Here is a 24,956-nt window from a genome sequence, read left to right as displayed (position 1 = left end):
ATACATATTGTACAACGAATGCATCAAATGTGAAGGAAAGTTTGAGAAAGCAAGAGATGGTTGAGCTTCTCTCCGTCTGTGGGAACCAAACCAACAACCACGTGGTTAAAAGCCACGCGCTCTACCCGCTGAGCTAAGATGGCCATGCAGTATGAAGTGGGTTTGTCCTAGGTTGTTGAATTATATTATGATGGTTAATCTATGCGAGAGACACATTCTCCTCATCTTTGAGAGAGAAAAAGTGCATCCAAATCAATGTAAGGAAACACGACCGACTTCTCATACTAAACCTCGCCCACAATACAAGGTTGCTCAATGTATGCATATTGTACGACGAATGCATGGAATGGGTAGGGAAATTTGTGAAAGTAAGAGATGGGTTGAACTTCTCGCCGTCTGTGGGGATCGAACCCATGACCACGTGGTCAAAAGCTACGCGCTCTACCGACTGAGATAAGTCAACCATGCGGGGTGACGTTGGTCCTAAGGTGTAGAATTATGTTATGATGGTGAATATATGCGAGAGACACTCTCTCCTCATCTTCGAGAGAGAAAAAGAGCATGCACATCAATGTAAAGAAACACGACCGACTTCTCATACTAAACCTCGCTTGACAAGGTTGTATATGCATATTGTACAAGAAGTCACACTAATCCTCGCCCACAAGACAAGGTTTGTCAATGTATGCATATTATACAACGAATGCATGGAATGGGAAGTGAAGTTTGAGAAAGTAAGAGATAGGTTAAACTTCTCTCCGTCTGTGGGAATCGAACCCACGACCACATGGTTAAAAGCCACACGCTCTAGCGGCTGAGCTAAGACGGCCATGATGGTGAATATATGCGAGAGACACTCTCTCCTCATCTTCGAGAGAGAAAAAGAGCATGCACATCAATGTAAAGAAACACGACCGACTTCTCATACTAAACCTCGCTTGACAAGGTTGTATATGCATATTGTACAAGAAGTCACACTAATCCTCGCCCACAAGACAAGGTTTGTCAATGTATGCATATTATACAACGAATGCATGGAATGGGAAGTGAAGTTTGAGAAAGTAAGAGATAGGTTAAACTTCTCTCCGTCTGTGGGAATCGAACCCACGACCACATGGTTAAAAGCCACGCGCTCTAGCGGCTGAGCTAAGACGGCCATGTCGTGTATCCTAGGTTGTACAATTATATTATGATAGTGAATCTATGTGAGAGACACACTCTCCTCATTTTCGAGAGCGATGCAAATCAATGTACGGAAACACGACCAACATCTCATACTAAACCTCGCCCACAAGATAAGGTTCCTCAATGTATGCATATTGTACAAGAAGTCACACTAAACCTCGCCCACAAGCCAAGGTTGCTCAATGTATGCATATTGTACAACGAATGCATCCAATGTGAAGGAAAGGTTGAGAAAGCAATAGAAGCTCACGTCTGTGGGAACCAAACCAACAACCTGGTGGTTAAAAGCAAGAGATGGTTGTTCAATGTATGCATATTATACAACGAATGCATGGAATGGGAAGTGAAGTTTGAGAAAGTCGGAAATAGTTTAAACTTCTCGCCGTCTGTGGGAATCGAACCCACGACCACGTGGTTAAAAGCCACGCGCTCTACCGACTTAGCTAAGACAGCCATGCCGTGTGTCCTAGGTTGTTCAATGTATACATATTGTGCAACAAATGCATCAAATGTGAAGGAAAGTTTGAGAAAGCAAGAGATGGTTGAGCTTCTCTCCGTCCGTAGGAACCAAACCAACAACCACGTGGTTAAAAGCCACGTGCTCTACCTGCTGAGCTAAGATGGCCATGCAGTATGAAGTGGGTTTGTCCTAGGTTGTTGAATTATATTATGATGATTAATCTATGCGAGAGACACGCTCTCCTCATCTTCGAGAGAGAAAAAGTGCATCCAAATCGATGTAAGGAAACACGACCGACTTCTCATACTAAACCTTGCCCACAATACAAGGTTGCTCAATGTATGCATATTGTACGACGAATGCATGGAATGGGTAGGGAAGTTTGTGAAAGCAAGAGATGGGTTGAACTTCTTGCCGTCCATGGGGATCGAACCCATGACCACGTGGTTAAAAGCTACGCGCTCTACCGACTGAGATAAGTTAGCCATGCGGGGTGACATTGGTCCTAAGGTGTAGAATTATGTTATGATGGTGAATGTACGCGAGATTATGTTATGATGGTGAATGTACGCGAGAGACACTCTCTCCTCATCTTCGAGAGAGAAAAAGAGCATGCACATCAATGTAAAGAAACACGACCGACTTCTTATACTAAACCTCGCCCATAAGACAAGGTTGCTCAATATATGAATATTGTACAAGAAGTCATACTAATCCTCGCCCACAAGACCAGGTTGCTCAATTATACAACGAATGCATGGATTGGGAAGTGAAGTTTGTGGAAGAAAGAGATAGGTTAAACTTCTCGCCGTCTGTGGGAGTCGAACCCACGACCACGTGGTTAAAAGCCACGCGCTCTAGCGGCTGAGCTAAGACGGCCATGTCCTGTGTTCTAGGTTGTAGAATTATATTATGATGGTGAATCTATGTGAGAGACACTCTCTCCTCATTTTCGAGTGCGACGCAAATCAATGTACGGGGACACGACCGAGTTCTCATACTAAATCTCGCCCACAAGATAAGGTTCCTCAATGTATGCATATTATGATGGTTAATCTATGCGAGAGACACGCTCTCGTCATCTTCGAAAGAGAAAAAGTGCATCCAAATCGATGTAAGGAAACATGACCGACTTCTCATACTAAACCTCGCCCACAAGACAAGGTTGCTCAATGTATGCATATTGTATGACGAATGCATGGAATGGGTAGGGAAGTTTTTGAAAGCAAGAGATGGGTTGAACTTCTCGCCGTCTTTGGGGAACGAACCCATGACCACGTGGTTAAAAGCTATGCGCTCTACCGATTGAGATAAGTCAGCCATGAGGGGCTAGTTTCTCCTAAGGTGTAGAATTATGTTATGATGATGAATGTATGCAAGAGACACTCTCTCCTGATCTTTGAGAGAGAAAAAGAGTGTGCACATCAATGTAAAGAAACACGAACGATTTCTCATACTAAACCTCGCCCACATGACAAGGTTGCTCAATATATGCATATTGTACAAGAAGTCACACTAATCCTCGCCCACAAGACAAGGTTGCTCAATGTATGCATATGATACAACGAATGCATGGAATGGGAAGTGAAGTTTGAGAAAGCAAGAGATAGGTTAAACTACTCGCCATCTGCGGGAATCGAACCCACGACCACGTGGTTAAAAGCCACGCGCTCTACCAGCTGAGCTAAGACGGCCATGTCGTGTGTCTTAGGTTGTAGAATTATATTATGATGGTGAATCTATGCGAGACACACTCTCTCCTCATTTTCGAGAGCGATGCAAATCAATGTACGGAAACATGACCGAGTTCTCAGACTAAACCTCGCCCACAAGATAAGGTTCCTCAATGTATGCATATTGTACAAGAAGTCATACTAAACCTCGCCGACAAGACAAGGTTGCTCAATGTATGCATATTGTACAATGAATGCATCAAATGTGAAGGAAATTTTGAGAAAGCAAGAGATGGTTGAGCTTCTCTCCGTCTGTGGGAACCAAACCAACAACCACGTGGTTAAAAGCCACGCGCTGTCGTGAAGAAAACTGTCCCTTAGCGCAATCGGTGCATAGAGCGCGTGAACCGGTTCTTCACGCGTGCGCGACCTTTAATGTATATAATAGAGAATTAGGTACAAAGGTATATCCTAGGTAGTTAGATTCGGTAGGTAGGAAGTTAATGAGAGAAACGGCTCCCTTCTGGAAGCTATAAAGAGAGGGAGACGCGGGGAGAAAAAGGGGGGGCATTGAGGAGGACGAAGTGCTGTCGGACCGATGTTGGAGACAAGGCCGTGTCGATGCGGAAGATCAAGTAGCATTCGATTGGGGTTGAGTACCTGCGTATGACAGTTTCTAAGAATCGTGCACAGAGATAGAGAGGGAGAGAGAGAGGAGGCACAAAAGACTCTTTCTATTTAATAGAAAACAATAATACAACCAACCTTACAAAAAGGTTACTAGGTCACTTTATATAGTGACCGACTTAGGGCAACTACCATTTATGCTAATTACACAAATGGCCCAAACTTGAGCTATACAAAGGGATAGTGTGAATACGTCCATTATACACTTGTATTCGACACTCCCCCGTAATGGGCGTATACATGGGTTATCTAAGATTACAGGTATAAACCTAGGTTCTCGGACATATCAGTTTTTGTTCGAGTCGGCAGGGTCCGAAGGCAGAAGACCGAACTGGTCGGGTCGGAAGAGTTGAAGCCGATCATTAAGGAACTGATGTCGGTTGTCCGAAACCATCCTGTGCTGTGTCCGGCTCTAACCGGACTGGTTTGTCGTTACGCCCATCTGATGCCGAAGGGACCGAAAGCGGTCTGCCGAAAGACACTTGGTCATTCCATCTACGACATTGTCGGTTGTGGATATTTTCTCTAGACCGATTTTCCCTGAAATGACGCAGTCCCGAACGAAGTGATATCGAACGTCGATATGTTTGGAGGCGTTGTGGTGAACCGGATTTTTCGACAAGGCAACAACACCTTGACTGTCGCTATAGACAACTGGGGCCGAGTCATGGTCGACTTGTCGAAACGTATGCGCCAGCCGGCCGAGCCACAAAGCTTCTTTTGCAGCGTCGGACGCAGCTACATATTCTGCTTTGGTCGTTGAGGTCGCTGTGCACTCCTGAAGTTTCGACTTCCACGAAATTGCTCCATTGCCGAATTTGAAGCAGTATCCAGTTGTTGATTTCCGACTATCTATACAGCCGGCGAAGTCCGAGTCGGTGTAACCGACTACGCCTGAGGTTGAGTTTGGACCGAAAAGAATGCCGTGGTCTTTTGTGCCAGCCAGATATCTGAACACATTCTTGACTGCGTTCCAATGCGATCGGCCAGGATTGTGCATAAATCTGCTAACAACTCCTACGGCATGAGAGATATCAGGCCGTGTCGCGACCATCAGGTACATAAGGGAGCCGACTGCCGGTGCATACGGTACCGACTTCATATCTTCCCCCTCCGGACCGGATGTCGGGCAGTCTCGGTGAGAGAGCCGAAGATTCATGGGGAGCGGGGTTGAAGCAGATTTGGCTGATTGCATGTTGAAGCGTTCCAAGACACGTCCGATATAGTCGGTCTGAGACAAAAAAAGATGTCGTTTATCGCGATGCCGACTAATCTTCATGCCAAGTATGTGTCGTGCCGGACCGAGGTCCTTCATGGCAAACTTCAACCGCAAGTGCCGAATGAGATCGGCAAGTTCGCCCGCGTGGCATCCAGAAATTAGCATGTCGTCCACGTAAATGATGAGGAAGATGGGTGATCCATCTTGAGCTGTGTTGGTAAAAAGACAATGGTCCTCATCGTTTTTTGAGAAGCCGATCGATTGGATGAAGTCGTCGAACTTCTTGTACCATTGTCGCGGTGCCTGATGAGGCCGTATAGACTCTTCCTGAGTCGGCAGACTAGATGTTCTTGGCCAGTTGCCACGAAGCCTTTTGGCTGCTCCATATAAATTTCCTCTTCAAGATCACCATGGAGGAAGGCTGTTTTGACATCTAGCTGAATCAGCTCCAAGTTGTCGGCTGCCACTACGCCGAGTAGAAAACGAAGGGTTGTCATCTTCACCACTGGTGAAAAAATCTCGTCGAAGTCGACGCCATATTCTTGTCGGAAGCCCTTCACAACTAATCTGGCCTTGTACTTTGGGGTGGTCGAATCGTCTCTTTTAGTCGATAAACCCACTTGCAAGGAAGAGCACGTCGATTCTTAGGTAATTCGACCAGATCCCAAGTCTTGTTTGCCCGAATGGAGTGCATTTCCGACTCCATCGCCAGATGCCAGGTGGCTGAATCGACAGATGTCGATGCTTCTTCGTAAGACGTCGGTTCGCCGGCGTCGGTGAAGAAAATTCCAGGAGAATACCTCTCCGGAGGTTGCGACAGTCTCTCGGATCGTCGAGGTATGATTGGACTGGTCGTATCGGGTATCGAGGTCGGATGGTCCGAAAGCGAATTATTCTGCTGTGCCGAGTCAGAGTTGTCCGAGTCGGTAGTGGAAGGTTCAGCTACCCGTGAAGCTGACCGTGTGTTAAGAGCGGGGTCTTCTTGAAGGGTCGGCACATCGGAAAATGTTACCCTTCGGACTTCGATCGGTGTTTCGACTGATGGATTCATAGCCGACTCGTTGAACACAACGTCCGAACTTCGAACGATTTGTCTGCGTTCGGGGTCCCAGAGTCGGTATCCCATTTCGCCGTCTGATCCATATCCAAGGAAAATGCATTTCCTGGACCGAGGTGCAAGTTTTCAGCGATCATCTTTCGGAATAAGGGCGTACGCCTCGCATTCGAAAATCCTCAGCTTGTCGTAATTCGGCTTACTGCCGATCCATAGTTCCTGAGGAATTTGAAGTCCTAGAGGTCTGCTTGGCGACATATTGATTATGTGTACTGCCGTGAGTAGAGCCTCTGCCCAGAAGCCATCCGACAGTCCGGAGTGTTGGAGCATGGAAACTATCCGTTCTTGGATTGTCCGATTCATGCGTTCTGCAATCCCGTTTTGCTCCGGACTGTGTGGTGCCGTAAATTCACGTCGGATGCCGCGTTGTCGGCAGAATTTGACGAATTCTTCTGATTTGAACTCTCCCCCATTGTCGGTCCGAAAGCATTTCAGTTTTCGGTCAGTTTGATTTTCTACCATAGCGAGCCAATCGGAGAAGATCGAGAAGACACGATCTTTGGTGCGAATTGGATAAGCCCACACCTTTCGAGTCGAATCGTCAATAAAACTGACGAAGTAAGAGGCACCGCCGAGAGACTGATGCGGCATTGGGCCACAGACGTCCGAGTGGACTAAATCGAGAGGTCTCGTTTCTCTTGGTGCTGATGTCGGGTGTGATGCGGCTGCTTGTTTGCCATACTGGCAATGTTCGCAGAATTGATGGTCCGAGAAGGAGAGTTTAGGGATGTATCCGGTCCTAGATAGGTGCGTAATGCCGGCCTTGCTGAGGTGTCCTAATCTTCTGTGCCATAGTGATGACACAGGAATATCCACCAAAAACAGGTTACCCTCTCTGAGCGTAACATGTAACGGATACAGTGAGTGTATCTTGGGTCCTCTAGCAAGCAGGAGGTTCCCCCTGTGGAGTGTCCACCCTCCCGAAGAAAAACCGGCACGAATGCCGTCTTCATCTAGTTGTCCGACTGAGATCAATGGCCTTGAGAGCTCGGGTACATGTCGGACATTGTGGAGTACAAGTGTAGAGCCACCTGCAAGGTTGAGCTCTACTGTGCCGATTCCAATGATGTCACAGTGTTGCGAGTTGCCGACTCGAACTGAGTCGGAGTGACGGATCGTATATTGCCGAAATTGGGATCAATGAGGAGTCACGTGAAATGACGCGCCCGAATCTAAGAGCCATGTGCTCGATTCTTCAGTCGTGAGCAGAACTTCTGATCCGACTGGATTTTCGATTGATAGTATATTCGGGTCGTTTGGTAGCACATCCGCTGAGAAGCTGACGTAGTTGATCTCCTCATGCCGGCCACTCTTCTTGTCTGATTTCTGAGACTTGTCGTGCTTGTTCTTGAGTGCGCGGCAGTCGGCTTTGATGTGTCCGGGTTTCTTGCAATAGTTGCAGATTCGATTATCCCGTGACTGGCTCCGTCTTCGCTGATTGTTCGGCTGCCGTGAGGAGTCTCTTCCTCGTATGTTCGATCGGTCTGTCGAACCTTGTACTACATAAGCGTCGTCTGTTGAGTCTTTGGCGAAAGACTTTCTCCGAGCTGCTTTGGTCAGGATTGCGCTCGTGACTTCGGAGTATTTAACAGCCATGGTTGACGCGTTGCACACGGTTGTGACGAAAGTTTCCCATGATGAGGGAAGGCTGCTCATGAGTATCATTGCTCTGAGTTCATCCTCGATTGCCGTCCCCTGAGATGAGATTTGGGAGCTTATGCTTTCGTACTCATTGAGATGTGCTTGAACCGAGTCTGATTCTTTCATCCGCAAGTTGTAGAGGCGCCGGATCAGAAACATCTTCGTTGCAGCGACCTTCTTTTCGTAGGTGTCCGACAGTGTTTTCCACAGTTCGAATGCTGTCGTACACGATTGCACCGTAAAGTATACCGATTCCGATAGGTGCATCCGAATCGTGGCGCGGACGATTCTGTCCAGCTTCTGCCACTCAATTGGTTTGTATCCTTCTGGAAGTGCTTCATTTTCGATGGGATCGATTTGCCCCTTGACTATGAGATAGTCCTGCATTTGCTCCTTCCAGAAGTTGAAGTTCGATCCATCGAACTTTCTAGACTCATTTCTGACGAGCCGGATGTTGATGTCATGACTTTGTCCTAAGTCGGCTACGAACTTTGGTGAAGTGCAGCGGTTTGGCCCACTCAGAGTCGTTCTAGCCGAAGTTGGACACAAGTGATGTTGATTACGGAGAGTCGGGGATTTGGTTCGGATTGACTACCGACAACTGTCTTAGTCAAGTTGAACCTAGATTTAACGATCCGACAGTACTTCAAGCCGATTCGGTTTCGGTTGACTGCAACGGTGAGAGCAATGGAACCGACTGGTCCTTCCGATTATTGTCCAATCGAATGAAACACGAACTAGGGTTGTCCTTGAAGTCGTCGTTGTGCAGGAAGCCCACCTCAAGCAGTTACGATCAAGGAAGTAGAGTACAGCCGACCGGCTTACTCCGAGTGATGATCTAACGCAGCGAGATTCAAGCTTGTGTTTGCCTACTTTCTTCTCTGTTTCTTCGAATGACGACTAGGATGAAGCGAAAGGCCGAATACTGTGCAGGCTGTGATGAAGCGAAGAACCGAATGCTGTGCAGGCTGAGACGACGGCCGACAGCGGGTTGAGGAACCTGGCTCTGATACCAAATGTTGGAGACAAGGCCGTGTCGATGCGGAAGATCAAGTAGCATTCGATTGGGGTTGAGTACCTGCGTATGACAGTTTCTAAGAATCGTGCACAGAGATAGAGAGGGAGAGAGAGAGGAGGCACAAAAGACTCTTTCTATTTAATAGAAAACAATAATACAACCAACCTTACAAAAAGGTTACTAGGTCACTTTATATAGTGACCGACTTAGGGCAACTACCATTTATGCTAATTACACAAATGGCCCAAACTTGAGCTATATACAAAGGGATAGTGTGAATACGTCCATTATACACTTGTATTCGACAACCGAAACCGAACGATTCTCCTCTGTTCGTTCTCCATCGCTCTTCTCTGCAGGGTTTTCGGGAGGCTCACGCTGCTTCGAGGAACGCCCGTGTGCTTCCGGCAGCACCTCCATCCTATCCCCTTTCGTGCGTAGACGAACAGGCATCGACATCTGTTCGCCGGCCTATTCGGTTGTAACCGCTCGCGTGCTCTGTTGTTTATTTGTCATTCGTTAATATACAAACATTTGTGTTTCTCTGTCTCTGTGTCCATTCGTGTCTTCTGCGTTGACGGGCCGTGTCCCTGTGTTTCTTTGCTCATACGTAACCGGGTGTCTCTCTCTTTCTCTTTCCCCTTCTATCACCTGCTCTTCGGTTCAAGACCCCGGTGGTCCCGCCTTGTTTCTCCACGCACGCGCGTAGTAACGCGACATCTTTGGTGAACCCGACGTGAACAAGGCGGCAGAGGAGCAGAAGATGAGGGGGTCGGATCTTGCAAAGGCCATGGCTTCGGCCGTGGACCGGATATTGAGCGCGCGCGAGGGCACCGGCGCCCTTGACAGGGCTATTGAGGCGATCGTCGGTACGATCGGCCGGTTCAGTGGAAAGGATGCCACGAGTTATTTGGAGTTCTACCGGTCGGAGATGTTGATGAGGGATATTCCGGAAGAGAGGCGTCTTGCAGGATTCCCTCGAGTGGCGATGCCGGGCATCCATGCAGAGGTTGTCGAGGTCCGGGCGAAGAGCCGGACCTGGGAGGAGTTCGAAGGACGGCTCCTGGAGAAATACGGGCTGGATGACGCGCTTCGACTTTCGAAGCGGGGCTTCATGGAGTGGGTGGAGTCCCCCAACAAAGGAAGAAACACGTCGGTACTCCTCCGGGAGTTTGAGGAACGCTTTGCGCGCCTTTCGACGCTCGATCGGACCGTTCTGGACACAAGTCGCGTCCTACTGTTTGTCAAATCGGTTGACGAACGGGATCGGGAGCAAGTGGGCTCCTTATTGGAAACCGAAGACGGGCTAACGGCCGACTGGGCCGCGGTAAAAAGAGTCTGCGGCCGTTTTGATAAACGGCGGGAGTGGGCTGATACAGGGGCGACCGGTGCAGGTCCTGTCGCAGCAAGGAAGCTCGAACCGATACCGCAGGCGCGAAGGGAAGAGACCCGGGAGTGGCTCGAAACCGGTTCGGCTTCGACTGGTGTGGTCAGAGGCTCGTCCGGGGGCACAACTTTGGAGGAGTTGACATGGGCGGTAAAGGATCTCCAAATCACCTAGGCTCGGAGGGAAGGCGGCGAACAGGCTCGTGACCGACGACCTCCGGCAGGAAATAGGTGCATGTGGTGCGACGAGGTCGGCCACATCCGGAAAGACTGCGGGGACTTTGCGGAGGCTTTGAGAAGCCGGGTAGTGTACCTGTGGGAAGGTCGGGTGCACGCTAGCGATACCCGGAGGGCCCTGAACCGAAATTACGGGCGAGGAGGAATGAAAAGGCTGATGGAAGAGGTGGCGGCCCCGCACGCGGAGACCGTCCACTACTCGGCGTCAGCCGGTATTCGGGTCGGAGGCAGCGAGGCCCGGAAGGAGAGCAAAGCCGGGTTCTTGCCGAAGATGCTGGAAGGCCTCGCCGGTGCCTGACTAAGGAAAGACGAGGCGGACCGTGTGGAGAAGCGGGTCCAGGAGGTAACCGGGTGGAGTGACCAGGTCGAAGAAAAGACGGGTTTCGTCGAAGCAGCTTGCCAGAATTACGAGGCTCTGGTCGAAGACAAACGGGTACGTAAAACCGGAGGGGCCGGACCCTCACAGAGATACGAAACCCGATTCGGGCCGAAACGGAACGAGGCCGGTGAGACCAGTGCCCGGGATAACCACAAGAAGGGCGGATACCGGTTGGGCACGGAGATCGAAAGGACCACGGACCTACGAAGGGTCCTGGAAGAACGAATCCTCGACAGCAAGGTGGAACTGTTGTTGCGGGAGGTGCTCGGAATCGCCAAGAAGGAGTTTCACAACTCCATCGTGGACTTGGTGAAGAGGAAGAGGCTGTCGACGGAGACAGAACCGGAAAGGCCGGTGGAGGTGCGGATGACGCACATAGAGGAGATGGCACTGGAAGACGAGTGGGTGGAGAGCCACTATTCGAGGCCACACTGGGCCCGAGCGACCACGGAAACCCCGGTGAAGATTGGAGACGTTCAGGAACTGGTGGTGGCGCTGGTGGATCATGGTTCAGAAATAAACCTGATGTCCATGGACTTCTACAAAAAGGGAAAATGGCCGATCAACACCAAGCACGGGTGGAAGATACAGGCGGCGACGCGCGCCACCGAGGAACTACACGGGGCCTGCCCAAATGTGCGAGTCAAGATCGGCGACGTCGAGATAGACCAGCACTTCTTTGTGCAGGAGACGTCCTCGCACCCGATCATACTGGGAGAACCGTACATTACGACAACGCGGATGGAGACCAAGGTGCTGAACAACGGGTCGGCTTACGCGAGGGTCAAGAGTCAGGACGGGCGTCATTCGGTCCAGTTCCTGACGGTGCGACCGAACCACGAGCGAAACCGCGAGTCCCTCGATGGCGAGAACCGAGAGGATTTTTAGAAAGGGCTGTCAAGGCGTGGGGCCGCGATAGTCCGGACACTTCGGGAAAACCCCACAAATGTACGATAGAGGCGAATCCGAAGAAACCTTGTACCATAAGTAGGAAGTTTTGTTTCTCCAACAACGGAGGGTGTACGATAGTCGGCGTCGTTGGCCGAGAAAAGACAAGGGCGGAAGAGCGACTTCGGGCGTGCGGAGTTCTCGGGCCCAACGAGGAAATCAACGGAGCCGTGGAGGCAGTCTCCTTCGACGATACCTTGGGAATACTGCGAGAGGTGGTTGGAGAGGGCCTTAAAGAGGACCGGACGATACCGGTTTGTTCAGAAGAGATGTACGAAGTCATCGCGGACTTCAGTCGGGGGCTCAAGTCAGATCAGACGGCCCGGGTTAACACGAAGTACAAGACTGTGGATCGGAAGGTAAGGCCAGTCGCGGCACCCTTATTGGAGGGCAGTGAGTTGCGAATCAAGGGGGTCGCGTCGGACCCCAGTTTACGAGATCCGGCCTACATAGGACACACCTTCATCGACAGAACGCTACGGGAGCTCAAAATCGGTGGGGGCGGGTTCCTACTGCCGGCGGAAGAAGACCGGTTTCGGAGAATGCTCGGAAGGCACGGGAAAGCCTTCGCATTCTCATCGGAAGAGATCGGATGTGTAGACCCGACAGTCGTGAAGCCGATGGTGATATTCACGGTACCGCATGTGCCGTGGAATCTCAAACCAAGTCCGGTACCGAGAGCTCACATCCCGGAGCTGATGGAGCTGTTGAGGCAGAAAGTCAATATGGGCATCCTCGAACCGTCGAGTGCCCCGTACTCGAACCGGTGGTTTACCGTACCGAAGAAGGACGTTGCGCTTCATTCAAGACCTGCAACCGGTCAACAGAGTGACCATTCGGAACGCAGGAATCGGACCAACGATAGACGAGTTCGCGGAGGCCTTCACCGGAAGGTTGATCTACTCGGTCGGTGATCTGTACTCGGGGTACGATCAGTTCCAACTAGCCGTAGAGAGCAGAGACATTACGGCGATGCAGACTCCTCTCGGCCTAGTGCGGATGTGTACCCTGCCACAAGGAGGGATGAACTCGGTGGCCCACATGGTGAATGCGATGAACAAGGTGCTGAGGGATTGTATCCCGGACATCACCATGCCATTCTTGGACGACATCCCGATCAAGGGATATCCGGTGGAGGAAAAGGACGAAACGATCGGACCGGACGGATGCCGGAAATTCGTGGCGACACACATTGGCAACTGCGAGAGGGTGCTGCAGAGGCTAGAGGACGCGAGGCTCACCTTCTTCGGGGAGAAATCGGCCTTCGGGCAATCAGAGATCATGGTCGTCGGACATCTATGCGGACCGTATGGCCGGAAACCGTCTCCGGCTAAGGTGGAAGCCATCTCCGCAATGAAGCCCGACTGTAACTCGGTCATGGAGGTACGGAGGTTCTTGGGAGCATGCGCGTTCTACCACATATGGATCCCGCATTACGCCCACGTTGCCGAGCCGCTATACGGGTTGCTAAAAAGAGGGCGAAAATTCGAGTGGCGAGACGAGCATACAGAGTCGGTCCGAAAGATGAAGGAGGCTCTTGCTGCAGCTCCGGCACTTCGGAAGGCTGCCTACGAGAAAGGCACTCCCATCTACATAACGGTAGATACAAGTCCGACCGAGATCGGATGGGTCGTCAACCAAGAAGATGAGGACGGCATTCGGGTCCCCATCCGGTTCGGCGCGAAGGTCCTCAGCGAGCGACAACGAGGATACACCCAGGTTAAACGCGAACTCTGGGGTATTGTTTCGGCGGTAAAGGCCGATAAAAACTATCTGATCGGGACAGAGGTGATTATCGAGACGGACTGCCTGCCGATTCTCGGCATGGTTTCCGGATGCGCAACCCCGGACCTGGCGATGCTCAGGTGGATAGCATACATCAAGTCCCTGGATCCGGAAATATGACACATTTCCGGGAAAGACAATGCCATGGCCGACATACTTTCGAGGGCGCGATTCGACGACGAGGACGGCATGGTTTCGGAGTACGAGGAAGTTGGCGTGGACTTCTTCGAGGCAGCTTACGTAACAACCGAGGGGGGGAGCACTCCGGCGCTTAACGATTTTAACGAGAGCAAGTACGATGGGGAGTGGCTGCAGATTGGAGGATTCTTAAGGATGATGATGCCGAACGCGTCATGGACAAAGGACGAGGCCAACTGGATTTGGAAGAAAGCGTACCGATTCTTTCTCCGGGACGGATACTTGTGGAACACCGGAAGAAGAGAAACGACATCCCGCTCCGAGTAGTGGCGATGGAGGAGGAACAGGAGGAGTTGTTGAAGGCCTACCACGACAGCCCCTGGGCTGGACACCGTGGGACGTGGGCCACGTTCGAGAAACTAAAGGGGAAGTACTGGTGGCCGGGACTATACCGGGACGTGCATCGGTTCGTGACAACTTGTGAGAGCTATCAGATACACTCCATAGCCCGACATCGGGACGGGCTTCACCCTACTTACCCTCCGGCCATCCACTTCAAATGGATGGTAGATTTGGTGACGATGCCGATGGGCGTAGGGTAGATGCAATATCTGGTGCTGGCTCGGGAGGACCTGACAAACCAGGTGGAAGGCCGAACCCTGCAGAACAAAACGACCGCGGCTGTGTGTCGGTTCCTGATCGAGGACGTGATATGCCGGTACGGGTGCATCGGGAAGATCGTGGCTGACCGCGGGGAGTTGGACGCCGAAGAGGCGGAGGAGCTGTTCGACCGGTTAGGGGTCAAGCTCTCGCTCACCACAGCGTACAATCCGGAGGCGAATGGGAAGGTGGAGCGCGGACACGGACCGATCGTCAAAGCGCTAGTCCGGGCGTGCGGAGGCCAGGTCGGGAACTGGCCACGACTATTACCTTATGCCTTGTGGGCGGACCAGACAACGCACAGTTCGGTAACCGGGTTCATGCCGTCAGAGCTCATGTTCGGACAGAAACCGATCATGCTGATGGAACAGACGATCTCCTCGTGGGCAACAGTGCACTGGAGAGGCAAGATGAGCCGGGAAGAACTGCTAGCGGCGCGTATACGACAGCTTGAGCGGAGGCCAGAGGACGTGGAACGAGCGGCGGAGAGACTTCGGACGGCGAGGATGAGGAACAAAGCCTGGTTCGACCGAACGCACCGGCTCCGACCAAAGAAAATCGAGGAAGGCGACTGGGTGCTAGTCTATGACAGCAGCCTCGACAACCAGCACCGGGCAACACGGAAGTTTGCAAAGCGGTGGTTCGGGCCTTACGTGGTAACGAGTGCCAACGACAACGGGACGTATCACCTGGCGGAACTCGACGGTGCGAGGCTGGTGATACCGGTAGCAGGGAAGCGGATCAAAGCGTTCAAGAAGCGCCACGACGGCGAACCAGATCTAAGAGGCCTGGACAACGACGACGAATAGCCCAAAATGGAGGACGAACCGATGGACGAGGAATCGGAACCCGGACCGGTTTTCTCCAACCAGAACCACATTTTGGCGCATACCGGTGGATGCGCGGTTAGGTGGGGGCGGATGTCGTGAAGAAAACCGTCCCTTAGCGCAATCGGTGCATAGAGTGCGTGAACCGGCTCTTCATGCGTGCGCGACCTTTAATGTATATAATAGAGAATTAGGTACAAAGGTATATCCTAGGTAGTTAGATTCGGTAGGTAGGAAGTTAATGAGGGAAACGGCTCCCTTCTGGAAGCTATAAAGAGAGGGAGACGCGGGGAGAAAAAGGGGGGGCATTGAGGAGGACGAAGTGCTGTCGGACCGAAACCGAACGCTTCTCCTCTGTTCGGTCTCCATCGCTCTTCTCTGCAGGGTTTTCGGGAGGCTCACGCTGCTTCGAGGAACGCCCATGTGCTTCCGGCAGCACCTCCATCCTATCCCCTTTCGTGCGTAGACGAACAGGCATCGACATCTGTTCGCCGGCCTGTTGGGTTGTAACCGTTTGCGTGCTCTGTTGTTTATTTGTCATTCGTTAATATACAAACATTTGTGTCTCTCTGTCTTTGTGTCCATTCGTGTCTTCTACGTTGACGGGCCGTGTCCCTGTGTTTCTTTGCTCATACGTAACTGGGCGTCTCTCTCTTTCTCTTTCCCCTTCTATCACCTGCTCTTCGGTTCAAGACCCCGGTGGTCCCACCTCGTTTCTCCACGCACGCGCGTAGTAATGCGACAACGCTCTACCCGCTTAGCTAAGATGGCCATGCAGTATGACGTTGGTTTGTCCTAGGTTCTTGAATTATATTATGATGGTTAATCTATGCGAGAGACACGCTCTCCTCATCTTCGAGAGAGAAAAAGTGCATCCAAATAGTTGTAAGGAAACACGATCGACTTCTCATACTAAACCTCGCCCACAAGACAAGGTTGCTCAATGTATGCATATTTTACGACGAATGCATGGATTGGGTAGGGAAGTTTGTGAAAGCAAGAGATGGGTTGAACTTCTCGCCGTCTGTGGGGATCGAACTCATGGCCACGTGGTTAAAAGCTATGCGCTCTACCGACTTAAATAAGTCAGCCATGCGGTGTGACATTGGTTTCTCCTAAGGTGTAGAATTATGTTATGATGGTGAATGTATGTGAGAGACACTCCTCATCTTCGAGAGAGAAAAAGAGCATGCACATCAATGTAAAGAAACACGACCAACTTCTTTTACTAAACCTCGCCCATATGACAAGGTTGCTCAATATATGGATATTGTACAAGAAGTCACAATAATCCTCCCCCACAAGTCTCAGTTGCTCTATGTATGCATATTATACAATGAATGCATGGAATGGGTAGTGAAGTTTGAGAAAGCAAGAGATGGGTTATGAAGAGAACAAGGCGGAGTATTGATTGGCCAGAACTGAGTAATGAATCACTTGAATGAGAATGAAACATAGAAATGGGAAATAGAGAGCGAACGCACGTACACACACAAGCAATAGAGAGTACTTAGGATGTTCACATGGAAAATCCTAATAGGAAAAAAACCACGGGAGCCCACAGACTCCAAACTATCACTATATGATAAAGGTACAATCAGAAACTCGGAGGTAACGACCTCAAGCTCTGTTTATTCGCCGAGTGGTGGTTACAATAGAGTATCACTCTGTATCTCCTCTCTCTCTCTCTACAACAGTTATACTCATACAACAATATGACAACAATTCTAACAAAGTGATTGCCCAAAGTCATATTTATACTCATATGAACTTAGGACTATTTACAAATATAGGCTCAATAGGCTTACTCAAAACATATTTACAAATATGTCTTCTCTTCCGGTTCTCACCGGGTTCATCTGATCCGGTTTCCGGATCTCTTCCGTTTCTCACCAGGTCCTCTTCATTCATAACCGGATCCCATCCGGAGGGACCGATTTCCCAACAATCTGCCCCTTCACTCTGGCTTGGGATGTCTCATCAGCCCGAACCGCTTTTGGCACACATCTAGCTTGTCGGTTGTCAACACCTTGGTCAACATAACCGACCCGTTCTCCTCCGTGTGGATCTTCGTCAGCATGAACTCTTGATCTTTTACTCTGTCCCGGATCCAACGGTACCTCCGATGTATATGTTTCATACGGGAATGGTAGGCCGCGTTTTTTGCAAGGTGGATGGCACTTTGACTGTCGCAGTAGAGACGGTATTACTCTTGTTGGATCCCTAGCTCTCCGATGAAGTACTTCATCCAAATTATCTCCTTGCCGGCTTCCACAGCTGCCATGTACTCCGCTTCTGTGGTTGACAACACAACCATCTTTTGCAGCCTCGACTGCCACGATACAACTCTCCCTGCATAAGTCATGACATATCCGGATGTAGACCGGCTGGTATCCGCATTAGCCGATATATCTGAATCCGTGAATCTGTCAAGTTGGAGATTACCAGAGCCGAACCGGAGGCACATACTCAAGTGGCCTTTCAGATACCGGAGTATCCACTTGACCGCGTTCCAGTGCTCTTTTTCGGGATTGCTCATGAACCGGCTCACCACTTCGACTGCATGTCCGATATCCGGTCGGGTACATACCATCACGTACATCAAGCTTCCGATGGCTGAGGCATATGGAATCTTCATCATATTCGTCTTCTCCGCCTTTGTCCTTGGGTTTTGTTTTCCGGATAGCTTGTAGTTTGCCGGAAGTGTCAATCCGACCGGTTTCGCCTCCGGCATGTTGAACTGTTGAAGCACCTTTGTCACATACTTCTCCTATGACAACCACAATAGCTTCTTCGACCGGTCCCAGATGATGTGCATTCCCAATATCGGTCTTGACGGACCCAAGTCTTTCATTGAGAAGGTCCGGTCCAGAGCCTTCTTCAGCATCTGAATCTTGCCTTGGTCTCGTCCGACGATCAACATATCATCCACATATAGGAGGAGTATCAGGAAATATCCTTCGTCAAATTTCTTCACAAACACACAATGATTGGCCTGCATCTTGTGGTACCCTTGGTCGGTCATGAAGGAGTTGAGCTTCCGGTACCATTGCTGGGGGGCTTGCTTCAATCTGTATAAGCTCTTCTTTAGCCAGCACACCAGGTGCTCCTTCCCTTTCTTCTCAAATCCTTCCGGTTGATGCATGTAGATGTCTTCTTCAAGGTTGCCATGTAGGAATGCCGTCTTGATGTCCAGTTGCTCTACCTCGAGGTCCATGCTTGCCGCTATGCCATCTTTACTACCATGGCAAAGATCTCATCGAAGTCCACTCCTTTCTTCTGCTGGAAGCCCTTCACCACGATTCGGGCTTTGTACCTTGGTGGATTTCCAGTGTCTCCCGGTTTTAACTTGTACACCCACTTGTTCCAGAGTGCCCTCTTTCCTTTCGGCAACTCCACCAGTTCATACGTGTGGTTCTCATGCAGGGAATCCATCTCGTCCTGCATGGCACTCAACCACTTGCGGTTGTGGGTGTCTCTCTTTACTTCTTCAAAGCTTTCCAATTCCCCCTCATCGGTTAGTAGCACATGCTCTACATCCGTAAATCTCTGGGGGGCTTTTCTCTCTCAGAGAGGATATCTCCGTCTCTGGTTTCTGACCACCGGTTCCTCCGTTTGTTCCTCATCCTCATCTGATTTGGGATCTTGTTCGGTTTTGGTGTCTTCTTTTTCTTTTTCTTCTTCAGTCGGTTTGGTTTCTTGTCCGTATCCGGCCGGTTCGTCGAGTATCATCCGGTTACCGGCTAACATCCGGTTTTCATCCAGGTAAGTCCTTGTGTCTTCAAGCTGGTTTTCATTGGATGATCCAGAGTTCATCACCTTCTTCTCCGAATCCCAGTCGACAATGGTCTTGTCTTCCATGAAGACTATGTCCCGACTCTGGAACACCTTCTTGTTGACTAGATCCCACACCCGGTAACCGAACTCATCATCGCCGTATCCAAGGAATATGCATGGCCGGGACTTCGGATCCAGCTTTGCTCTCTTGTCCTTCTCCACATGCATGTAAGCAAGACATCTGAACACCTTTAGATGCTGGTAGGATATGTCCTTATCGGTCCACACTCTTTGCGGTGTGTCTCCGTCCAAGGGTACTAAAGGTGATATGTTTATCACATAGGTCACTGTCGTCAGCGCCTCAGCCCAAAACGTCTTGGGTAACTTTGCATGTGCCAGCATGCTCAAGAATCTCTCCATCACGGTCCGGTTCATCCGTTTGGCCATCCCGTTCAATTCCGGCATCTTCGGCACGGTGAATTCAAGCCGGATTCCCTTCGACTGGAAGTTCTCCTCGAACTATCCTCGGTACTGTCCTCTGTTATCTGCTCGAACCACTTTCAACTTCCGACCGGTTTCTCTTTCCACTATTGTGTGGAGTTCCTTGAAGACATACAACATCTGATCCTTCGTCTTCAATGGTGAGACCCATAGCTTATGGCTATGGTTGTCTATGAACATCACGAAGTACTGCGATCCGACATGTGGCTTTGTGCCCACTTGACACACATCGGTATGCACCAGCTCTAGAGGTGCATTCCATCTCATCGGTGGTCTTGACCGGAAGGAGGTTCGGTTTTGCTTGCCGGCCAAGCAATCGGTGCACTTCTCAAGATGCACGTCTTTTACCTCCGGAATGAGGTTGTCTTCGGGAAGTCTTCTTGTCCCCTTCTGGCTCACATGACACTGTCTCTTGTGCCATAGCTCACCGGCAGTGTCGGATGCTACGTTCACTTCTTCCCGGCATATCCGAGCATTCATCAAGTACAATGTGTTGACCTTCCGGGCTTGAGCCACTATTAGGCTCCCTTTGCTGAACTTCATAACTCCGTTCCTGATGCTACCCGTGTAGCCTTCATCATCTAACCGACCGGCTGATATTAGGTTCAATCAAACCTTCCGAATGTGTCAGACCTCTTTCAACAACAATTTACATCTGGTTGATGTCATCAACAACACGTCTTATCCCAAAAATTCGGCATGTACCTTCATTCCCCATACGGACACAACCGTGACAAACATCTCCGGTCTGGTGTCAAGTGGACCAACGCTCCGGAATTGACAACCTACGTTGTCTCGTCACCGACAAGGTTTAACTCATTCTCCTCAGTAATGAGCATTAGTTCTTCTTCACTTGTCGCGATTGCCGATGTTCCCTTCCAATCCGGGCCTCTTTGGTCCAAACCGTTTTGGTCCAAACTCTTCTTCAAATCGGTAGTGCAGTTTCTTTCTCTTTCTAGAAGTGCCGACAATTTTTTTGGAATTGCCCCGGCTTCTCAATACTAAACCTCGCCCACAAGACAAGGTTGCTCAATATATGCATATTGTACAAGAAGTCATACTAATCCTCACCCACAAGACCAGGTTTCTCAATATATGCATATTATACAACAAATGCATGGAATGGGAAATGAAGTTTGTGAAAGAAAGAGATAGGTTAAACTTCTCACCATCTGTAGGAATCGAACCCACGACCACGTGGTTAAAAGCCACGCGCTCTATCGGCTGAGCTAAGACGACCATGTCGTCTATTTTAGGTTGTACAATTATATTATGATGGTGAATCTATGCGAGAGACACTCTCTCCTCATTTTCGAGAGCGATGCAAATGAATGTACGGAAACACGACCGACATCTCATACTAAACCTCGCCCACAAGATAAGGTTCCTCAATCTATACATATTGTACAAGAAGTCATACTAAACCTCGCCCACAAGACAAGGTTGATCAATGTATGCATATTGTACAACAAATGCATCAAATGTGAAGGAAAGTTTGAGAAAGCAAGAAATGGTTGAGCTTCTCTTTGTCTGTGGGAACCAAACACCCAACCATGTGGTTAAAAGCAAGAGATGGTTGCTCAATGTATGCATAGCATAGAATGGGAAGTGAAGTTTCAGAAAGCAAGTAATAGGTTAAACTTCCCGCCGTCTATGGGAGTCGAACCCAAGACCACGTGATTAAAAGCCACGCGCTCTATCGGTTAAGCTAGGACGGCCATACCATGTGTCCTACGTTTGTAGAATTATATTATGATGGTGAATCTATGTGAGAGACACTCTCTCCTCATTTTCGAGTGCGATGGAAATCTATGAACGAAAACACGACCGAGTTTTCATACTAAACCTCGCCCACAAGATAAGGTTCCTCAATGTATGCATATTATGATGGTTAATCTATGCGAGAGACACATTCTCATCATCTTCAAGAGAGAGAAAGTGCATCCAAATCGATGTAAGGAAACACGACCGACTTCTCATACTAAACCTCGCCCACAAGACAAGGTTGCTCAATGTATGCATATTGTATGACGAATGCATGGAATGGGTAGGGAAGTTTGTGAAAGCAAGAGATGGGTTGAACTTCTTGCCGTCTATGGGGAACGAACCCATGACCACGTGGTTAAAAGCTACGTGCTCTACCGATTGAGATAAGTCAGCCCTGCGGGGTTGGTTTCTCCTAAGGTGTAGAATTATGTTATGATGATGAATGTATGCGAGAGACACTCTGTCTTGATCTTCGAGAGAGAAAAAGAGCGTGCACATCAATGTAAAGAAACACGACCGACTTCTCATACTAAACCTCGCCCACATGACAAGGTTGCTCAATATATGCATATTATACAAGAAGTCACACTAATCCTCGCCCACAAGACAAGGTTGCTCAATGTATGCATATGATACAACGAATGCATGGAATGGGAAGTGAAGTTTGAGAAAGCAAGAGATCGGTTAAACTTCTCGCCGTCTGCGGGACTCGAACCCACGACCACGTGGTTAAAAGCCACGCGCTCTACCGGTTGAGCTAAGACGGCCATGTCACGTGTCTTAGGTTGTAGAATTATATTATGATGGTGAATCTATGCGAGAGACACTCTCTCCTCATCTTCGAGAGAGAAAAAGAGTGTGCACATCAATGTAAAGAAACACGACCGACCTCTCATACTAAACCTCGCCCACATGACAAGGTTGCTCAATATATGCATATTGTACAAGAAGTCACACTAATCCTCGCCCACAAGACAAGGTTGCTCAATGTATGCATATGATACAACGAATGCATGGAATGGGAAGTGAAGTTTGAGAAAGCAAGAGATCGGTTAAACTTCTCGCCGTCTGCGGGAATCCAACCCACGACCACGTGGTTAAAAGCCACGTGCTCTACCGGCTGAGCTAAGACGGCCATGTCGCGTGTCCTAGGTTGTAGAATTATATTATGATGGTGAATCTATGCGAGAGACACTCTCTCCTCATCTTCGAGAGAGAAAAAGAGCATGCACATCAATGTAAAGAAACACGACCGACTTCTCATACTAAACCTAGCCCACATGATAAGGTTGCTCAATATATGCATATTGTACAAGAAGTCACACTAATCCTCGCCCACAAGACAAGGTTGCTCAATGTATCCATATGATACAATGAATGACTGGAATGGGAAGTGAAGTTTGAGAAAGCAAGAGATCGGTTAAACTTCTCGCCGTCTGCGGGAATCGAACCCACGACCACGTGGTTAAAAGCCACGCGCTCTACCGGCTGAGCTAAGACGGCCATGTCGTGTGTCCTAGGTTGTAGAATTATATTATGATGGTGAATCTATGCGAGAGACACTCTCTCCTCATCTTCCAGAGAGAAAAAGAGCATGCACATCAATGTAAAGAAACACGACCGACTTCTCATACTAAACCTCACCCAAATGACAAGGTTGCTCAATATATGCATATTGTACAAGAAGTCACACTAATCCTCGCCCACAAGACAAGGTTGCTCAATGTATGCATATGATACAACGAATGCATGGAATGGGAAGTGAAGTTTGAGAAAGCAAGAGATCGGTTAAACTTCTCGCCGTCTGCGGGAATCGAACCCAAGACCACGTGGTTAAAAGCCACGCGCTCTACCGGCTGAGCTAAGACGGCCATGTCGTGTGTCCTCGGTTGTAGAATTATATTATGATGGTGAATCTATGCGAGAGACACTCTCTCCTCATCTTCGAGAGAGAAGAAGAACATGCATATCAATGTAAAGAAACAGGACCGACTTCTCATACTAAACCTCGCCCACATGACAAGGTTGCTCAATATATGTGTTGGGAACTCGAGGTTCCTTATGTCCGACGCTCGGCCACAACCGAGATTCTTTACATACACAGAAAAAACAGGTAATGAAAACGCGACACAAAAGATAAGGAGAGAAATGGTGCACAGGAGGTATACGTGGAAAACCCCAAAATAGGGGGAAAAACCATGGCAGCCCACAAGCTGCAAACTGTTACTATGCAGAAATATACAACAGTGAGATCACTGAGGCAACGACCTCGTGCTCACAGATCTTCGCCACAGGCGGCGGTTACAACAGAGGCAACGACCTCGTCTCTCTCTCTCTCTCTCTCTCTCTCTCTCTCTCTCTCTCTCTCTCTCTCTCTCTCTGTACAGTTACGCGCTCTAATTTCTTCTTGCACCAACAAGGAAGAATAATAATAACAACATAATAACTAAAAGTTTACCCTAAGTCATATATATACTAATATGACTTTTCGGCTATTTACAAATGTAGCCTTGATGAGCTTCATCCGGCTCTCCGCAGTCGGGCTTACAGCATCCGACTCTCCGCAGTCGGGTACTCCTCATCCGGGTTCCCGCAGTCGGGCCTACACCATCTGACTCTCCGCAGTCGGGTACTCCTCATCCGGTTCATACCGTTTCGGCCTCGGCCGAGTATGTTCGTCGGCACTGTTCTTCTCTCTTCCCATCCGGAGGGACCTGTCTACCAACAATATGCATATTGTACAAGAAGTCACACTAATCCTCGCCCACAAGACAAGGTTACTCAATGTAAGCATATGATACAACGAATGCATGGAATGGGAAGTGAAATTTGAGAAAGCAAGAGATCGGTTAAACTTCTTGCCGTCTGCGGGAATCGAACCCACGACCACGTGGTTAAAAGCCACGCGCTCTACCGGCTGAGCTAAGACGGCCATGTCGTGTGTCCTAGGTTGTAGAGTTATATTATGATGGTGAATCTATGCGAGAGACACTCTCTCCTCATCTTCCAGAGAGAAAAAGAGCATGCACATCAATGTAAAGAAACACGACCGACTTCTCATACTAAACCTAGCCCACATGATAAGGTTGCTCAATATATGCATATTATACAAGAAGTCACACTAATCCTCACCCACAAGACAAGGTTGCTCAATGTATCCATATGATACAACGAATGAATGGAATGGGAAATGAGGTTTGAGAAAGCAAGATATCGGTTAAACTTCTCGCCGTCTGCGGGAATCGAACCCACGATCACATGGTTAAAAGCCACGTGCTCTACCGGCTGAGCTAAGACGGCCATGTCGCGTGTCCTAGGTTGTAGAATTATATTATGATGGTGAATCTATGCGAGAGACACTCTCTCCTCATCTTCGAGAGAGAAAAAGAGCATGCACATCAATGTAAAGAAACACGACCGACTTCTCATACTAAACCTAGCCCACAAGATAAGGTTGCTCAATATATGCATATTGTACAAGAAGTCACACTAATCCTCGCCCACACGACAAGGTTGCTCAATGTATCCATATGATACAACGAATGAATGGAATG

General features: G+C 49.3%; 12 non-coding genes across 12 annotated transcripts; all 12 read right to left on the bottom strand.

Annotated features, from left to right (window-relative positions):
* Positions 1-756: 756 nt before the first annotated feature.
* On the bottom strand, positions 757-829 carry TRNAK-UUU (transfer RNA lysine (anticodon UUU)). The gene has a single exon. It is a non-coding gene; the product is annotated as a tRNA-Lys (tRNA).
* Positions 830-1,083: 254 nt separating this feature from the next.
* TRNAK-UUU (transfer RNA lysine (anticodon UUU)) lies at positions 1,084-1,156 on the bottom strand. The gene has a single exon. It is a non-coding gene; the product is annotated as a tRNA-Lys (tRNA).
* Positions 1,157-1,565: 409 nt separating this feature from the next.
* TRNAK-UUU (transfer RNA lysine (anticodon UUU)) lies at positions 1,566-1,638 on the bottom strand. Its single transcript has one exon. It is a non-coding gene; the product is annotated as a tRNA-Lys (tRNA).
* An 813-nt stretch (positions 1,639-2,451) lies between these two features.
* TRNAK-UUU (transfer RNA lysine (anticodon UUU)) lies at positions 2,452-2,524 on the bottom strand. The gene has a single exon. It is a non-coding gene; the product is annotated as a tRNA-Lys (tRNA).
* Positions 2,525-3,266: 742 nt separating this feature from the next.
* Positions 3,267-3,339, bottom strand: TRNAK-UUU (transfer RNA lysine (anticodon UUU)). The gene has a single exon. It is a non-coding gene; the product is annotated as a tRNA-Lys (tRNA).
* Positions 3,340-20,801: 17,462 nt separating this feature from the next.
* On the bottom strand, positions 20,802-20,874 carry TRNAK-UUU (transfer RNA lysine (anticodon UUU)). Its single transcript has one exon. It is a non-coding gene; the product is annotated as a tRNA-Lys (tRNA).
* A 1,222-nt stretch (positions 20,875-22,096) lies between these two features.
* On the bottom strand, positions 22,097-22,169 carry TRNAK-UUU (transfer RNA lysine (anticodon UUU)). Its single transcript has one exon. It is a non-coding gene; the product is annotated as a tRNA-Lys (tRNA).
* Positions 22,170-22,464: 295 nt separating this feature from the next.
* TRNAK-UUU (transfer RNA lysine (anticodon UUU)) lies at positions 22,465-22,537 on the bottom strand. The gene has a single exon. It is a non-coding gene; the product is annotated as a tRNA-Lys (tRNA).
* Positions 22,538-22,832: 295 nt separating this feature from the next.
* Positions 22,833-22,905, bottom strand: TRNAK-UUU (transfer RNA lysine (anticodon UUU)). The gene has a single exon. It is a non-coding gene; the product is annotated as a tRNA-Lys (tRNA).
* Positions 22,906-23,200: 295 nt separating this feature from the next.
* On the bottom strand, positions 23,201-23,273 carry TRNAK-UUU (transfer RNA lysine (anticodon UUU)). Its single transcript has one exon. It is a non-coding gene; the product is annotated as a tRNA-Lys (tRNA).
* A 988-nt stretch (positions 23,274-24,261) lies between these two features.
* Positions 24,262-24,334, bottom strand: TRNAK-UUU (transfer RNA lysine (anticodon UUU)). Its single transcript has one exon. It is a non-coding gene; the product is annotated as a tRNA-Lys (tRNA).
* Positions 24,335-24,629: 295 nt separating this feature from the next.
* TRNAK-UUU (transfer RNA lysine (anticodon UUU)) lies at positions 24,630-24,702 on the bottom strand. Its single transcript has one exon. It is a non-coding gene; the product is annotated as a tRNA-Lys (tRNA).
* Positions 24,703-24,956: the final 254 nt, after the last annotated feature.

Source organism: Azolla caroliniana, unplaced genomic scaffold (assembly GCF_043228905.1).
Source record: "Azolla caroliniana isolate FFs.n. ecotype wild unplaced genomic scaffold, voAzoCaro1.0.p SCAF_5, whole genome shotgun sequence".
Classification (NCBI taxonomy): domain Eukaryota; kingdom Viridiplantae; phylum Streptophyta; class Polypodiopsida; order Salviniales; family Salviniaceae; genus Azolla; species Azolla caroliniana.
The sequence above is the reverse complement of the archived record's forward strand: the minus strand, read 5'-3'. Positions and strand labels throughout refer to the sequence as shown.